Here is a 19120-nt window from a genome sequence, read left to right on the forward strand (position 1 = left end):
ATTTATGCGTGTTGATTTTATATCCTGCCACTTTGCTGAATTCATTTATTAGTTCTAGTAGTTTCTTTGCAGATCCTTTTGGGTCTTCTAGGTATAGGATCATGTCGTCCGCAAATAGTGATAATTTAAGTTCTTCTTTTCCTATTTTTATGCCTTTAATTTCTTTCATCTGTCTAATTGCTCTGGCTAGTATTTCAAGGACAAAATTAAATAGAAGTGGTGAGAGAGGGCATCCCTGTCTTGTTCCAGATTTTAGAGGGAATGCCTTCAACTTTTGTCTATTCAGAATGATGCTAGCCTGAGGCTTAGCATATATAGCTTTTACAATGTCAAGGTAAGTTCCTGTTATCCCTAGTTTTTCTAATGTTTTGAACATAAAGGGATGCTGTACTTTGTCGAATGCTTTCTCTGCGTCTATCGAGATGATCATATGGTTCTTATCTTTAAGTCTATTGATGTGGTGAATAACATTTATTGATTTCCGTATATTGAACCATCCTTGCATCCCAGGAATGAATCCTACTTGATCATGGTGTACAATTTTTTTGATATGATTTTGTATCCGTTTCACCAGAATTTTATTGAGGATTTTTGCGTCTAGGTTCATTAGAGATATAGGTCTGTAGTTTTCTTTCTTTGAAGTGTCTTTGTCTGGTTTAGGAATCAGGGTGATGTTGGCCTCATAGAATGAATTTGGAAGAGCTCCCTCTTTTTCTATTTCCTGAAATAACTTGAAAAGTATTGGTATTAATTCTTCTTTAAAGGTTTTTTAAAACTCCGCTGTATACCCATCCGGTACTGGGCTTTTCTTGGTTGGAAGTCTTTTGATTGCTTCTTCAATTTCATCCATTGATATTGGACTGTTCAAATTGTGTGTATCCTCCTAACTCAGTCTGGGCAAATCATATGACTTAAGAAATTTATCGATGTCTTCACTATCTTCTATTTTATTGGAATATAGGTTTTCAAAGTAATTTCTAATTGTCTTCTGTATTTCTGTAGCATCTGTTGTGATATTGCCTGTTTCATCCCGTATGTTGGTAATTTGAGTTCTCTCTCTTCTTCTCTTCATTAGCATGGCTAAAGGTCTGTCGATCTTATTTATTTTTTCGAAGAACCAACTTTTAGTTTTGTTAATTTTTTCAATAGATTCTTTTGTTTCAATTTCATTGATTTCCGCTCTGATTTTAATTATTTCTTGCCTTCTGCTACATTTGCTGTTGTTTTGCTCTTCCTTTTCTAGGGCTTTGAAATGAAGTGTGAGCTCATTTATTTATTTTTTCTTTTTTTGAGGAATGACCACCAGGCAATGAATTTCCCTCTTAAAACTGCTTTCATTGTGTCCCATAGATTCCGATATGTTGTGTCTGTGTTTTCATTTATCTCTAAGATTTTTTTGATTTCCTCCTTTATGTCTTCTGTAACCCATTGATCATTCAGTAACATATTGTTCATTTTCCATGTGATGTAGGATTTTTCCTTCCATCTTTTATCATTGATTTCCAGTTTCATTCCATTATGATCAGATAAAATGCATGGTATTTTCTCCACCCCTTTATATTTACTGAGGGTTGCCCTATGGCATAATATATGGTCTATTTTTGAGAAGGATCCATGTGCTGCTGAGAAAAAAGTATATCCATTTGATGATGGTTGATATATTCTATATATGTCAGTTAAGTCTAGGTTATTGATTGTGGTATTGAGTTCTATAGTTTCTTTATTCAACTTTTGTTTGGAGGATCTGTCCAATGGTGAGAGAGGTGTGTTGAAGTCACCCATAATTATTGTGTTGTGGTCTATTTGATTCTTGAACTTGAGGAGAATTTGTTTTATGAATGTCGCAGCACCATTATTTGGTGCATAAATATCGATAATTGTTATGTCTTGTTGGTGAATGGTTCCTTTTAACAGTATATAATGTCCTTCCTTGTCCCTTTTGATTAACCTAGTCTTGAAGTCGATTTTATTCAATATGAGGATGGCCACCCCTGCTTGCTTGCGAGGACTGTGTGCGTGGTATATTTTTTCCCATCCTTTCACCTTCAGCCTGTGTATGTCTTTTCCAATCAGATGTGTCTCCTGGAGGCAGCATATTGTTGGATTTGTTTTTTAATCCATGATACCAGCCTATGTCGCTTTATTGGAGAGTTTAAGCCATTAACATTCAGAGTTACTATTGATATATGGTTTGTACTTCCAGCCATGTTTGATTATTTATCCTTTTTTAAAAAAATTTAGTTTGTTTTTCCATGATTATCTTTCCCCTCGCCCTCTGTCTTTACCAAGGCACTTCCCACTGATGGTTTTGGTTGTTGTTTTTCATTTCTTCTTCGTGTAGTGTTTTGCTCAAAATGCTTTGCAATGCTGGTTTTCTGGCTGCAAATTCTTTTAACTTTTGTTTATCATGAAAGATTTTTATTTCGTTGTCATACCTGAAGCTTAATTTTGCTGGGTACAGAATTCTTGGTTGGCATCCATTGTCTTTCAGTGTTTGAAATTCGTTGTTCCAGGATCTTCTCGCTTTCAGCATCTGTGATGAAAAATCCGTTGTTAACCTTATTGGTTTACCCCTGAATGTAATCTGTCTCCTTTCTCTTGTAGCTTTTAATATTTTCTCTTTGTTCTGTATATTGGATATCTTCATAACAATGTGTCTTGGCGTTGGTCTACTGTGATTTTGTGTGCTCGGTGTCCTGTATGCATCTTCAATTTGTATATCTGTTTCCTTTTTTATTTCTGGAGAGTTTTCTGTAATTATTTCATTCAGCAGGTTACTCATTCCCTTGGTTTGATTCTCTGTACCTTCTTCTATCCCGATGACTCGTAAGTTTGGTTTTTTTATGTTATCCCATAACTCTTGGATGTTTTTCTCGTGATTTTTTACCAGCCTTTCTGAGTTGGCTAGACTGTTTTCAAGATGATATATTTTGTCTTCATTATCTGACGTTCTGGCTTCTACTTGCTCCACTCTGTTAGTGATACTCTCAATTGAGTTTTTAATTTGGTTTATCATATCCCTCATTTCTAGAATTATTGTTTGATTATTTTTTATAATCTCTATCTCCTGATAAAGATGCTTAACTTCTTCTTTTATCTGTTTATGTAATTCATTCTCAATGTGTTCTTTCACTGCTTGAATTTGCTGTCTTGTATCCTCTTTAAGGTTCCATTCCACCTGTCTAAGGTGTTCCTTAAGTTCTTTATATGACCATTTTTCTGATGACTCTAGTTCCTCCTGAATATTTAGGCTGTCCTGCATTGTTTGTACTCCTTTTCTTCCTTGCTTTTCGAAGCTGCTCATGTTACTTCTTGTTCTGTTTGACTGCTGAGTTACTGTTTACTCCTATAAATTTATTTGATGCTTGGGAGGAAAGGTATTAGAAGGGAAGGGAAGAAGTCACTAACGAGAATGAGAGTAAGCAGGTAGAATTCAAGGAAGGGGGGATAAGAGAATTGAAAAGAGAAAAGAAGAAAAAAAATAGGAAATAAAAAGAAAAAAATTAAAACAAAAACAAAATAATAAAAAAAAATTAAAATTAAAATTAGAAGAAAAAAAATTTAAAAAAAATTGTAAAAATTTTTTTTTAAAAAACAACAAGAAAGAAAAATGAAAATGAAAGAAAAACCCAAATCAAAAAAAAAAAAAGAGAAAAGAAAAAAAAAAACTAATAAATGCAGTCTTAGAGTTTGATTAACTTCTCTTCCAGTAGGTGGCGCTGTTCCCACCAGGCCAAGTTTCTCCTGTGAATACGCGGGAAGCAATCACTGTGCAGCAACTCCTCCCAGACTGGGCGAGTCTCCAATCCTGGGTGCCTAGGGCCTCCTCTTGTGTCTATTCACTTCCCCACTTTTCCTCTAGCCAGGCCCCTCTCACTGGTGCCGCTCACCACAATACTGGCTACACGCCAGGTCTGCTGCTCCCAGGAGCCCTGTTTTCATGAACGACTGGGCACACTCTCCCTGTTTGCCATTCCCTAAGACCCTAAGTTTGTAGAGCTTGGGGCTGAGAATCCTCAGCGAATTTTACTTGCCCTCTGGTAGCCACACCCCCAGTAACTGGTACAAGAGACCTCAGTTGTCAGCACTGGTGAGAGCAGTACCCGAGAGTTCCGAGCCACGGTCCCGCACCACGTCTGATTCCCTCAGTCTGGCTATTGCGCTCACGGGAGAGCTGGAAGGGGCCCTTACAGGAGAGCTGGGAAGGCCCCTTAAGGTTTCCCCGATGTGTGGAGAGGGAAGGCTAGGGAATTATACACCTGTAGCTGCAGGTTTCAATGAAGTTATCTCCTCCGCCGAAGTCTGGTGACGTCAGTTCTCTGCCATGGTGGTATCTCTTGCAAATGGCGACAGTTCATTTCCCTTTGCCGGGTGACCAATGCAACGGGTGGGTCCTTACTGTCTCTCCCAAGCCCCGTTTCAAACCTGTGGCCACTACCTATGAAGGCTCCGTTGGCATTTACCTCCGTAGGATCAGAAGGGCTGACAGTTGTTTCAGCCGGGTGGATTAATGCTGAGTCACAGCTGTTTGTCTGCGGGAAGCAGGCGAACGGGAGCTTGAATTCAGCCGATCCGGGCTCAGTGTGTGTTCTGAGAGGCCCAGACTGTTCGCCCCAGATCCACGTCAGCTCAGCATTGCCTAGTGATCCTGAGCAAACAGAATTTAGATTGTTTATGACTCCCTATGTCTGCACAGCTGAAGAGGTCAGAGACTTGATATCTCTGCGCCCGCCACCATGTTGGAATCCCTTAAATTTATTTTTTATGTGGTGCTGTGGATCGAACCCAGCACCTCTCCTGTGCTAGACGAGGAAGTGCTCTACCGCTGAGCCACAACCCCAGCCCCTGAGATTATGTTTTCTATATCCTAAATTTAACAGTCTTGAAGTTACACATTCACTTCCCCCTTCTTACCACTAACTTCATGTTAAATGTTATTTTAATAGAAAATGTTAAAAAATAGTTTGTGTATAACAATATATTGGATATTTTACAGAAACATTATTAGATTAAGTTAAATGTAGTAAGATAAAATGTTGAAATTAAAAGTATCAGCTAATAATTTACTATACCTCTATATTCAAAACTTGAGAAATTATATGATATTTAACTCTGACTCCATCTTCAAGAAGTTACAAACTTTTAAGGTATATTTAATTAAATGTTTAGAAATATATTTCACATATAGAAATGTTTGTTCAGCTGTTAACCATTTTCTAAAAGTAACAATTGGTTTTATTCATACTCATAAATTTTCTCTCTGGAACATGGGAATGAATGAATAACATTTGTTTCTAAATTCTCTCAGATTTTCAAAAGCAGTACCAAGAATTTGTGTTTCATTACTTAGGAAGGAAGCATTTGGTATAATTTGTTTGCTCAGAAGAAATTATTCTATATGAGAAATGCAATGTTGCTATGGCAATACATCAGAAGAAATCGCAAATAAAAAGCAATATGATATAAAACCTGTTCATTGTGTTTTAGAAAATTGTTGAGGTTTTTAAAAATATACAGAAATTTCACTTTAAAAATTGAAACAATTGAATACATAAAAATCAAATTTTAATTTTATTACATTTCAAACTTTTCATGGAAAGAAAATTCATTGGATCTCACTTCAGTCTTTTTCTTTCCTTTAATGCCATTTGTTAACTTTGGAAAACATATAATATCTAGGAAGTATAAAGGAATAGCCTTTTACTGGCTTTTTAAGAAATAACAGAGAATATATAAATATACCATAAGATTTTTTTCAATCCAGATATTGATGGATTCCTTGTTAGTCTTTGCGTTACCTAAAATTGGCTTTAGTTAGTTGACTAGCGTAAGCCTTTAGATGGTGGAGTGAAAGGTGACAATTTAGTGGACAGATAAGTAAGTAGGAAGAGACTTTGGTAACATGTCAAAACTGGAATTTAACTATTGCCATCATTTTTGAGGTTAGAACTTTCTTAAGTAGAGGACAAAATACATCCTAAAACAAAAAACAAACACCCTCTGCTGTGACTTCCATGTGGTGGAATCAGTCTACACTAAAAATTACTTTGTTAGTCTCTCAGACTTGGGCATTGCATTTGGTTCTCTATGTCAGTCCTTATTGTCTCAGGCCCTCACTATCAGGCCAGTGATCACATGGCCAGCTGACTTGCTTGACTTCACGGAAATGCAGGCTTTGCATTGTGCTATCAATAGATGAGACATGCTTGTTCCCAAAGCCATTATGCTTTAGCTGTCCCAAGAAGTTAACACATAGATGAATGAAAAAACTTCCTATCTCACTGAATTTGTCTTCTATAGTACCATATGATGATCTATGCAGTAAGCAGGCCTTAAATGTCTTCCCCAATCAGGTGACCAAAAGTGAACATATCACTTTCTCATTTTCAGAAAGATAAAAAGTTATAAGTACAAAATTTTTAACTTCAAGTTAAATTTCTTTTAAAAAAATGCCAAAGACTAAATATAGTATATTACCTCAACCTCTTTAAATGTGTTTATTTCCTCTATTAAACTGACAATAATTACATCTATACAGTAAGTCTAAAGGAACAGAATAATATCTCAATAGCATAAAACAAATGAGCTCTTTTTATACTGAAAGTACTTTCTCCAAAAATTATTGACAATCACACTGCTTTTAAGATATAGCAATGCCTATTTTAATGCTTTATTCCTTATGAGAGATAAATTGATATTACAGTTGGTTTCCTATAAAATGCCACTTGAAATGGCAATGCTTTGGAAAGAACACCTTCCTTCCAAAAGGACAAAGAAAATTAAAGAAGTCATCAGACTCAAAGAGCAACTTAGCAAGACCAAATCTCAAAATAAAATGTTAAAAGAGTTGGGTATGTAGCTCAGTGGTAGAGTACTATGTAAAGCCCTGGGTTGATCACTAGAACCACAAAAGAAAGAAAAAAAGAAAAGAAACATCTCCAACAGGTCCTGAAACCTAATATTATATGGACCCTTAATACTTCTTTAGCAACTGTACGCTTACAAATATGATTCCTCTGTTTGAAAGCTTAGACACTTATTTATCTATATCTCTTCAGTAACAGCAGAATGATTTTCACCTAGAAGACAAATCAATCAATGTTTATTTAACAAATAATGTTACTAAGTCATAGGAGGAGGTTTTGATAAATCAGCTGGGGATTTTGTCCTAAAAGAATCTCCAACAATTTCATTCTGCTTTAATTAACAACACCTACACAAAGGCCCAATCATAGACAGATATCATTAGGTGAAAACCTGAACAAATGTGAAGATCTTGTCGGTGGGCTCCCCATTGCAACTACCCGTGAGCCATCACTCTCAAGGGCTTCCTCTGGCACGAGAACCTATGCAACTATGAGACCCATATGCAGGACTATCTGCAAATGCCAGGAACTTCATGTCTCTCAGAGCAGCTAATATGGAATGCAGCTGATAGACAAATACCTCAGCATCTTCTTCCCTCATGTATAAACATAGTATCTAGAGTTCTCCAAAGTACTGAGCCCCAGGTGCTTGACTTGTGCTTTGGATTGCTTCCTTTCCCTGTCTTAAATTGCTGTTCTCCATTTGCTGCTCAAGGAGATCACTACCCAAATAAACCACCGGAACTTATAACTTTTTCTCAGGGTGGGAAGCATTTACTTGTTTTATCATCCAGAAGTGCTTTAGCTTCTCTCACTTGAATTCTAAATCATTTATCTATATTTAATTTTTCTTTAATTCAATATGCATCTAAGGTCATCTGATAAGTACAGTGCATTCCTATGGACAGTAAGATGTTCTTTTAAAGAAATCATTTCAAATAGAATCTCTATGTTTAATAAGGCTTTTGAAATAATTGTTTCAAGCAAATTTCAGTTAAGTGATCTTGCTTGTTTTTAGGGCAGAAGGAAAATGAAGCATTAAGTACCTTCTATCCCTACAACTCTAGTGCTTTGCAAACATAAACATGTCACCTAATATCTACTTAGTTCATAATTCCTAGTATTCTAAAATTGCATGTTTCAGCTCTGTACTCAGCAAAACTAGAAATTCTGGAATATTTTGGTGCTTTAGTCACAAAAGAATTTAAAATCCCAGTGACAAAATTGAGGCCCAGTGATCAAGCTTCACAGAAACATAGAACCCGCAGCCTATTTCATAAGTAAAAACTCACAAAACAACTCCTAGCAAATGAGCTTCTAATTTTATAGCATCCTCTAGCACGAAATAGACTTAGAGGCATTTGTACAACCATTTAAATCACTATCTTCTCACATTTAATCAAATCATTTATTTTCTTATTTTCCTTGTAAAGGAAAAACCCAGAAGAATCATGGAATTATTTCCTCCTCTGGCCCAAGTGTTACTGTCATATTATGTCTATAATATGAATATAGGCAAGTGGAATTTATTTCCAAAGATATTTCAATATTGTACTTTACATAAATTTGTTGCTGTTTTCTTTTGGGGGTAGGTAAACAGTTCTCCTAAAGGCTAAGCAATTTGACATGTTTACATGGAATCAGGAACAGTCCCAGATGACGTTCTGTACAATCCAGGCTAGTTCCCCCTGTGACCCTCCTACCATGGGTGAAATGGATAACACCTCCACCTCTGGGGAAAGTGTTCATCCACTGCTAATTCTGTGATATAGAGAATCCTTATGTTTGAAAAGAAAAACTTTTCAAAGGAAATATTCCTAAGACTACATTCATATTGCCAAAGAAAAGGCAAGGCTTATTTTATTTCTTTGTATTGAATCAATTTAAATGCTTGGATGAAAGAATCTATCAAAATAGTCATTATGTAGAAAATTCAAAAAGAATAAATCCTGTGCAAATGATTGGATCTTAATGGAGCAGTGGAGTCATTGGCTTTCTTTGCAAAAGCTAACATCCAGTATTTTATAGCTCACTGTACTATGGCTTAGTGGCAAAAACAGAATTACTGTCATCACATCAATCGTTGCCCGTTGTAAAAAGAAAATGTTTCTCTCCAGAAAATAATCCCTTAAGAATATGTATTTCTGACTGATTAGCAAAGCCGGTTCATGGACACCCTGCATAATGAAGCAACTTTTTCCTTAGCAACGGGAATACAAAACATTCAAAGATGATGGACTTGACAATGAAGGGAGAAATCAGTGCAACTTGAAAAAATCAGCAGGAAAGAAGTTGATAGGCATTGAGGAAAGTTGTAGAATAATTTAGTTTTAAAAGATTCTTAGCATAAATTCCATATATAGAGGAGTATGACATTTATATTAAACAAAGCATTTCAGAAAAAGAACCTTTGTTTCATATAAGAAAAAATATTCACTGATTTTTTAATTATATTAAGACTTATTATAACCTAACAACCAAGGTGTTAAGAAATGAGAGTAAGGAACAAGTCATACTTATATGTTTTTAAAATGCTGGACAGGTGACCTAATCATACATTTAACAGATTAGCTGAAGTTTTAATATACAAGAAGGAAATCTTCATGAGACTGTGATATATGAAATGTCTTTTTATTTACTTTCCTAAGACTCATTGAAACTTTTAATAGTATAGAGAAATTACAGTGCATAATGCAAACATGTTTTTAAACACAACACTGTTGATTAATAATGATGTTCCTGTTTAGCAAGAGCTTACTATGAACTGAGTTCTTTAACAAACTTGCATACATTTTTAATTTAATCTTGAGAACACCATAAAAATCAGAATCATATTTCTCATTTTGCAAAGGAAAGCAAAACCTAGAGAAATTTGCTTGTGGCAGACAGAATCCTAATAAGGCCCCTAAGAATCCTCTGTTGTTAGAACACACCTCATTCTCCCTCTGTACCTAATTCTTCCCCCCTTTAGTATAAACAGAACCTGTGAATAAGGTTGGCAAATCATGCCTGTGATCAGGTTACCAATTAGTTGATTTCAAGCTAATCAAATGGAAGGTTATTTTCAGGGACTTGATGTACTCAGTGAGCCTTTGAAAGAGCTGGCCACTTCCTGAAGGTAGAGAGATTGAAAGTTTAAGAACTAAAGGAGGCACACATACCAGGGCACCTAGGAGGCACTTTTCAGAAATGAGCAGCCAATCCCAAGCCAGCATTCTGAAAAAACAGGGTCTTCAGTAATACAACTGTACAAAATGAAATTCTGCCTATAACCACCAAATCTGGAAGAAGACCTTGAGCTTCAGCTAGGAATCAAAGCCCCAGAGTACACCTTTATTTCACCCTGGGGAGACCCTAAGAAAAGGAGTACCTAGACAAATAACATTCAGAGCTATGAAATGACATCTAGGTGCTCTTTTAATTCTCCTATAGTGATTAGTTAACTTGCGATCATTTCTTAGGCAGCAGTAAAAGAATAATACGTGCTTAGAGTCCTGATGTCAGTAAGATGAAACCCAGAACAGTTTGATTCTGACAGCCTCACTTTCTAGCATCCTCACATCAATTTTCACATAAATTAGGGGGTTTATTTGCAATCTGTAGATGCTGAATTCTTGTTAACTGAAATAAAAGTGAAAACAGAAGGATTTAATTCCATATAAAATCTTGGATATCTCACAGAATGAAAAAAGGAAAGCTAAACAACTTGTGTCAGAAAGGAAAGATAAGTATTTCCAGGATCTCAGTTGAAAAAAAAAAAGATCATTATAGGTAGTTGCTATTGGAAAATGACTGTTTCCATTATATGGGTCTTGAAACTCAAGCATTAGATTCTCTGGAAAGAAAGCAGGACTGTCTCAACTAGGTGACAGACCCACACCTGTGGTCGGAGGTTCTGGTAGTGTGATGGATAAAACTTTCAGAACCAAAAGAGGTAGAGAGAAGAAGTAGTGCAGGATTGTTTTTCATTTCTATTTTGTAAGAATTGAAAGTTGTCATAGGGTTCCACAGAGAAACACAACTTACAGAATATAGAGAGATAGAAATTTATATAAAAGAATTAACTGGCTCATGCAATGGCAGCCCAGCACTGGTAGGCTCCAAACTCATAAGGTAGACTGGGAAATTCCAATTAAGAGTTGATGTTGCAGTCTTGAGCCCAAAGGCACAATGGAAGGTACTTTCTTCCTCTTCCAGGATACACATCTTTTTTACCTAAAGGCTTTCAATTGTATGATGAGGTTTATCTACATATGGAGGATAATCTTTATTCAAAATCTACTGGTTTAAATGGTTAATCACATCCAAAAAAATTATCACAACAACATCTTAATTAGTGTTCTGATAAGCACCTGGGAACCACTTTATCCTTGCCAAATACTACCACAGGAAGGCCAAAAACTGGGGGGAGGTTTTCAATGCTTTCATTTGGGCTTTTCTAAATAATAATCCTTTACTCTGACCAAGAAACCAATGAAAGGATTCTAAAATTGGAGAGCATCTCCTTCTATAATTAATGTCACCACATTATCAAAGTTTTACATTGAAAATTATAGAAATACAATAAACATTTATGAACTATAGAAATTTTCTAATGATAGGAAAAATTAGCTACTTCATTGAATTTTCAAAATGAAGAGAAATCTCATAATAATGATGAAACATTTATCTGAAAATTCCTTCTATCATAGTTTACTATCAATATTGAGTGAACACCATGTACAAAAAATATTATAGTAGATTCAGTAAATTTGTTCAACAAAACTTTTGGACCTGCCTTCAATGTAATTTCAAAATTAGAGTAAACAAATAAAACATGCCATCTTCAAGAAAAAAAAATATTTTGAATTCTTATGAATTTAAATTATTTAATTCATTTAAAAAAACATATTGAGTGATTTCTCCAAATAAATGATTAAGTCATGTTTAAGATCCCCTTAATCTCTCTATATGATAGTTTTCCTCTCTAGTATAGGAAGCAGATCAAGTATAAACCATGATTATTATTTTTTTATTCTTGAGTGATGAGTTTCAGGTCCTTGAAATACCTGATCAGATTTAGACAGTATATTTTTGTTGGGAAGAGATCCTCTGTCCAGTTTTCAGTTTTGAGATTTATGCTTGCATGGTTATTTATATTTATATTCCTATAAAGAAACCTGAGGGAATTGTCCATTAACTTTCTAAGTAAGTGTAGTGAAGGTCGAGTTCAGATGTGTGTGTGGGCCATATATTCCTCCATAATGAGGCAGGAAATGCTTGAGGAATTGCCCTTCTGAGGCAGTTATGAATTGGTATAACTACAGGAGGACTGCAAATACAAGGCCACCTTATTGTACTGATGCTCTCCGTTTCAGACTGGGGACACTTCTTTCACATGCAGGCACCCAGAGACTACCTGCATATTCAGTGTGGATAAATAACATCAAGCAGTGTGCTGAAAATAAACAGGAAGCAATGCATCTAGTATCTCTATTCTTTGCTGTCATTGCTTGAAGCAGTGAAATGTAATAAAAGATGTAAAGTTCTGATGCCTGGCTTGGAACTAACCATGGCTCTGGTTATCAATAGCCATGTGATGCTGTATGGTTTTCTGAAATTCTCTCTGCCTCACGTTTATTTTTTTCTCAAAATGTGGACCATAGCAATATATTCATAATAAAGAATACATGAAAATAATGCCTACAGAATGCCATGTTCTTAAAACAAATACAAAAATAAATTAGTAATATTTATTGACAATTTACAACTAAGTATGGTCTTATCCAAAAGGCAGCCAAATCAAACAGGGTCTGATACACTCCCTAATGTGGGTACCTACTTTATGACATCTTCTGGTCAATAAAAGAAAGATGATCTGTTCTGTACACCTGCTCTTCTTATGCTTATTAGTTTTCTACTTTTTTTTTTTTTTTTTTAACCAGCGTCAAGGCAATTAACAGCAAAAACCACTCGTCCCTCATCCGATGCAGTGTATCCATGGTTCTGACAAATCTCCAGCAGATCTACTTTCATGTAAGCCACCATGCAGAGACAGCGGATTTGTTTGTTTGTTTTTTTAAATCACATCTTAGGATTTGAAAAAAATATATATTCAGTAGCTACCCTATGTGACTCTAAAACCAAAAGTGCCCTGATTTGTTTGACAGATTTGTAGATTTCTGTTGAGCCCCACATGTTTCCCAGTAACTTCATATGAGGACGGAGTCTGTTATGGTTTGATAGGAACTAACCAGTGATCCCAAGATTTCCTATGAAGAAAACTTAGTCCCTAGTGTGGTGGATTTGAAATGATAGACCCTAAAGAGATGGAACCTAGTGGAATGTTGGGCACTGCCCTCGGAAGATTAATGAAGATTAGTGCTTATTTCAAGGGACTGCATCTATTTGAGGCATTATAAGCAAACTTGGCTTTTCACATCTTTCTTGCTTCATGTCTCATCATGTAATATCTCTCTCTCTCTCTCTCTCTCTCACACACACACACCATTATGAAGCCATTTTCCATGAAGTCCTCACCAGAAACAAGCAGATGATAGCACCCTGATCTTGAATCTTTAGAACTGTGAGTTGCATAAACCTTTTTTCTGTATATAATACCAGGCCTCAGATATTCTAATATGATCACAAAAAAGGACTGAGAGCTTTCAACTTTTTCACAATAAAGGAATTTTGAAACATATTCTATAGGCAGTGAGTGGCATTCTTGTAGCTGGAGAAAGTCTCTTATTTTAATCAATATTGCAAATAAATATTACTTTCATTTGTAGTTGTATTGCTTTATTTGGTGTGATAGAACTATTTTGTATCTGAAAAGGCCAGTAGAATGTAATTTTGCTTTTAAGTTATTCCCCCCAAAAAAGCAAAGTGAAACCACACAATCTCGAGAATGTGGTATAGTCATATTGGAGGCACTTTTCTCCCAATCCCCAGCTCCCTCACTCTGGAACTAACCTACATGATTCTTGTGTCATTGTACCATTGAGCAAAAATATTAAGTTTTTGTGATTATTTTGGTTTTTTTATAGAGAAAGAGAGAGAGAGAGAGAGAATTTTTTAAAAATATTTATTTTCTTTAGTTCTCGGCGGACACAACATCTTTGTTGGTATGTGGTGCTGAGGATCGAACCCGGGCCGCACGCATGCCAGGTGAGTGTGCTACCGCTTGAGCCACATCCCCAGCCCCTGATTATTTTGTTTTGAAGCTAAAACTGTGCTTAAGTCAGATATCTCTCTCACTTCCAACATTCCTGTATCAAACAATATAATATTAGATAATATAATAGAGATAAAACAATGTAATATTATAATGATAATGTCATTTAATATAATACCAATTATAATATAAGATTATAAGATGAGTCCTGGATTTTCTTTTTTCTTTATCTGTAAAATAAAGAATTCAGGGTAACAAGAAATCTGCGGACATTTTTAGTGAAATTAATAATGATTACCAAGTAATAATAAAATTCCAAAAAGATTAATGTATTGTGGTACATTATATATAATACCCCACTCTTATTTCTTGAGTTCTTGAATTTTATAGTTGAAAAAATAGGCTTTCAAGTCAGAGAGTAGATTTGCTAAAATCCTAACCCAGAAAATTGACTTTGGACAAGTTACTTAACCTGTAATCCTTAATTACTTAATTCTCTGTAAAATTTGTTTCATCTCAATAATGCATCAAATTATTAATTCCCCGATAGATTAACCCACTGATGAGGTTGGAGCCCTCATGATCCTGTTACTCCCTTGGAGTTTCATGTCTGGACATTGTTGCATTGGAGATCAAGCTTTCAACACATGAGCCTTTGGGGGACATTCCATATCCAAGCCAAAGCAGGGACCCTTTTTCAAACCACTGTGAGACATCAAGATGAAGCAAGTCATCCGTGATGAGTTTCTTGAGAGTCATCTTCATACTTTGCCTATAACACCAAGGTAAGAGCCTTACATGCTGTACTAGAATGATGTGAAGTCATCAAAATATTTTGAGCAGGTTAACATTAATTCAATCTCTCAAAGGATTAGTCTTAATCTTTGTGAAGAATTTAGGGTTACAAAAACAGTAATAAAAAAAAAAAAAAGGCTTGTGCCGTAACATAGGAAAGAGGTGATGACTTGGACTAGTGAAGTGGTGAGATGCAGCCAGATGATTTCATATTGTGAAGGTAAAGATGGGAGGATTGGATGATGAATAAGAACACAATAATGGCTGCCAATCTTACTGGAGTGAGATGGTATCTTAGGGTGGTTTTGATTTGCATTTCTCTGACTGCTAGAGATGGTGAGCATTTTTTCATGTATTTGTTGATTGATTGTATGTCCTCCTCTGAGAAGTGTCTGTTCAGGTCCTTGGCCCATTTGTTGATTGGGTTATTTGTTATCTTATTGTCTAATTTTTTGAGTTCTTTGTATATTCTGGATATTAGGGCTCTATCTGAAGTGTGAGAAGTAAAGATTTGTTCCCATGATGTAGGCTCCCTATTTACCTCTCTTATTGTTTCTCTTGATGAGAAAAAATTTTTTAGTTTAAGTAAGTCCCATTTGTTGATCCTTGTAATTAACTCTTGTGCTATGGGTGTCCTATTAAGGAATTTGGAGCCCGACCCCACAATATGTAGATCGGAGCCAACTTTTTCTTCTATCAGACGCAGAGTCTCTGATTTGATATCAAGCTCCTTGATCCATTTTGAGTTAACTTTTGTGCATGGTAAGAGAAAGGGATTCAGTTTCATTTTGTTGCATATGGATTTCCAGTTTTTCCAGCACCATTTGTTGAAGATGCTATCCTTCCTCCATTGCATGCTTTTAGCCCCTTTATCGAATATAAGATAGTTGTAATTTTGTGGATTGGTTTCTATTCTGTACCATTGGTCCACCCGCCTGTTTTGGTACCAGTACCATGCTGTTTTTGTTACTATTGCTCTGTAGTACAGTTTGAAATCTGGCATCGCTATACCTCCTGATTCACACTTCCTGCTTAGAATTGCTTTTGCTATTCTGGGTCTTTTAAGATTGGCAGCCATTATGAAGTCAAACAACAACAAGTGCTGGCGAGGATGTGGGGAAAAGGGTACACTTGTACATTGCTGGTGAGACTGCAAATTGGTGCGGCCAATTTGGAAAGCACTATGGAGATTCCTGGGAAAGCTGGGAATGGAACCACCATTTGACCCAGCTATTGTCCTTCTCGGACTATTCCCTGAAGACCTTAAAAGAGCATGCTACAGGGACACTGCCACATCGATGTTCATAGCAGCACAATTCACAATAGCTAGACTGTGGAACCAACTTAGATGCCCTTCAATAGATGAATGGATTTAAAAAATGTGGCATTTATACACAATGGAGTATTACTCAGCACTAAAAAATGACAAAATCATGGAATTTTCAGGGAAATGGATGGCATTAGAGCAGATTATGCTAAGTGAAGCTAGCCAATCCCTAAAAAAACAAATGCCAAATGTCTTCTTTGATATAAGGAGAGCAACTAAAAACAGAGCAGGGAGGAAGAGCATGAGAAAAAGATTAACATTAAACAGGGACGAGAGGTGGGAGGGAAAGGGAGAGAGAAGGGAAATTGCATGGAAATGGAAGGAGACCCTCATTGTTATACAAAATCACACATAAGAGGATGTGAGGGGAAAGGGAAAAAATCAAGGGAGAGAAATGAATTACAGTAGATGGAGTAGAGAGAGAAGATGGGAGGGGAGGGGAGGGGGGATAGTAGAGGATAGGAAAGATAGCAGAATACAACAGTCACTAGTATGGCAATATGTAAAAAACGTGGATGTGTAACCGATGTGATTCTGTAATCTGTATATGTGGTAAAAATGGGAGTTCATAACCCACTTGAATCAAATGTATGAAATATGATATGTCAAGAGCTTTGTAATGTTTTAAACAACCAATAAAAAATAAATAAAAATAAAAATAAAGAACACAATAATGATGATGATATTACGGGTTGTTATAAAAGTTAACGGAGATAATATGTATTCATATAACAAATAGCAAATGCTAACCAAGTGTTAGTCATCATCCATTCATATTTTATTGCATTTTAATTCTTATTTAGAGGATATAGTTTTTCTTTTAAAGAGTCTTTAAGAGTCAGAGTATCCAAACAGGCTGATTCTCTGATAGAATATAGGATCTTACAGAGATTTTATTGTTGTTGTCTTGTTACCTCATATATACCTAATTAAAATAAAGAAATAAATATTTTTTTAAATCAAGTAATTGAAGGCTAAGTGAGGAGCCGTTAAAATCTGAAATTAAAGAGAATTTCTTTCTTCACTCTTTATAAAAATCAACCAAGAAAGGTGTGTGTGGGGGGAATTTTTAGATAAAAGACTTCACTGCATTTAATTGCACCCTTTAATTAAAAATGGCTTGTATCTGGAAACAACAGGTTATACTAAAGAAAAATAGCTCCTTTCGCCTGTAAAAGATTCTGTGAGAGAGAAAAAAAATCATGGCTTCAAATCTCAGTCACAGGAGCACCACTAAGGTAAAAGGGTTTGTAAAAAAAGCCATATCATTGGTTCTCTGTACTTCCGAACAAAATATCAGAATCTCTATTATATTTGTGCACAAGAAGCTAAGAGAAATTAACCAGCTCTCTCCCAGAAGATGACTGAGGTTTAATGAGTTTGGGATTGTCGAAGCTTTTAACTCCTGTGTATACAAATATTTAGAAGACAGTACTATATTATGAGTATATTATATTTAGGGTCTTCCTTTATCCTTATACAAGCAAAGATGATTATAGTTTTAAGAGATAAGAATTGTAAAGATAATTTCTCTCACTGGCTTTTTTCCAAAGAGATTCTCACATTGAGTAATCAGAATATTGTCTGAGAATTTAGAATGTTGTCTGTGTGGAGACTATGCTACAGACCTGGCTTTTACAACTAGAGAGAGGGGGAAAATAGAAAACACTGGAATGGTTAGATGCACTGTTAATGCCAAGGGTAGCTTTTAGAATGGAGGTTCTTAACCCTGTATGTAAAATTAGAATTATCAAGATTTAAAAGCAATACTCCAAGAGGTGATAATTTAATTACTCAGGGGTAGACTCTGGACATACATTGATTTAAAAAATGTGATAGGTAAAATATTGGGCCCCAAATGTGTTCCTTTTCTAATTTCCAATATCAGTCAATGTGCTATGTGACTTTCCAAATAAGGTTAAGATTATAGATATTGAGATAGGGAAACTCTCCAGGATCATCTACCTGAAATCAGTCTAATCATTGAAGGCCTTAAAATTAAAAAAAAAAAATTGCTTCCTGGCTGGAGTCAGAGATGGGACAGAAAAATAGGAAAAATCTAAAGTGTGACAGTGACTGAATTCACAATCACTAGCTTTGAAGAAGGGAGAAGGGGGCATGTGCCAAGGAAGTGGGAAGCCTCAGAGGCTGAGAATAAGCCTGAGCAGACTCTCTTCTAAGAAGTGGGGATCTCAATGGATGTTAAGTTACATTGAGATAAGAGCAAGAACTTCCCATGTGTTATTGCACAATAGCATAACCACAGATAACAATAATATGCTGTTTATTTTAGAAAGCCAGAAGACTGAAAGTTTTTATCAAAAAATAAATAAATAAATGTTTGAAGAAATAGAAATGTTTACCTGATTTAAACACCCAGTTTCCCCTATTGTTAACATCTTATGTTAGTATAGAAGGTTGGTCACAAAAAGTAAACTAATATTGAGACACTATTATTAAGTCAAGACCATACTTTGTTCACTTTTGCTTAATTTTTACATATGGTTCTTTTTCTGTTCCAGGACTCAATCCATACTACATTATATTTATTACTTATTTCTTTGTAGACTCCTCTATGTTCTGACTTCCCTTTCTCAGACTTCCCTTGTATTTGATAAGCTTAGCAGCTTTGGGGAGGAATGATTAGACATTTTGTAGAATTTTCCCCAATTTGGATTCATACAGTATTTTCTGGGTTATGGAGTTTAGGGTGGAATATGCCATTTGCATCACATCATCACAGGGTACCTGCTGTCTGCATGACCTATCAGCATGGATCACCTGGAATTTTGACAGACATCTTCCATGGTAATTCATTCTTTCCCCTTTTCATACTCTGCCCACACTGAAAGAGTATTGAGCTATGTTCCATTTTCTTGAGGGAGAAATAGCCACTGAAATTATTCAGAATTCTCCTACACAGGAAATTTGTCTATTGTTCTTTATTATTTATATATTTAATACTTGTGGCTGGTA

General features: G+C 35.6%; 1 long non-coding RNA gene across 1 annotated transcript in view; it reads left to right on the plus strand.

Annotated features, from left to right (window-relative positions):
• The first annotated feature begins 12789 nt into the window (after nucleotides 1–12789).
• LOC308652004 overlaps nucleotides 12790–19120 on the plus strand; it is a 52331-nt gene continuing 46000 nt past the window's right edge. Inside the window, exons 1-2 of the long non-coding RNA XR_014022706.1 lie at nucleotides 12790–12881; nucleotides 14573–14807. This is a non-coding gene — a long non-coding RNA (uncharacterized lncRNA). The remainder of the gene's footprint in view (nucleotides 12882–14572; nucleotides 14808–19120) is intronic.

This window comes from Spermophilus citellus (genome assembly GCF_964194105.1).
Source record: "Spermophilus citellus genome assembly, chromosome: 1".
Classification (NCBI taxonomy): Eukaryota; Metazoa; Chordata; class Mammalia; order Rodentia; family Sciuridae; genus Spermophilus; species Spermophilus citellus.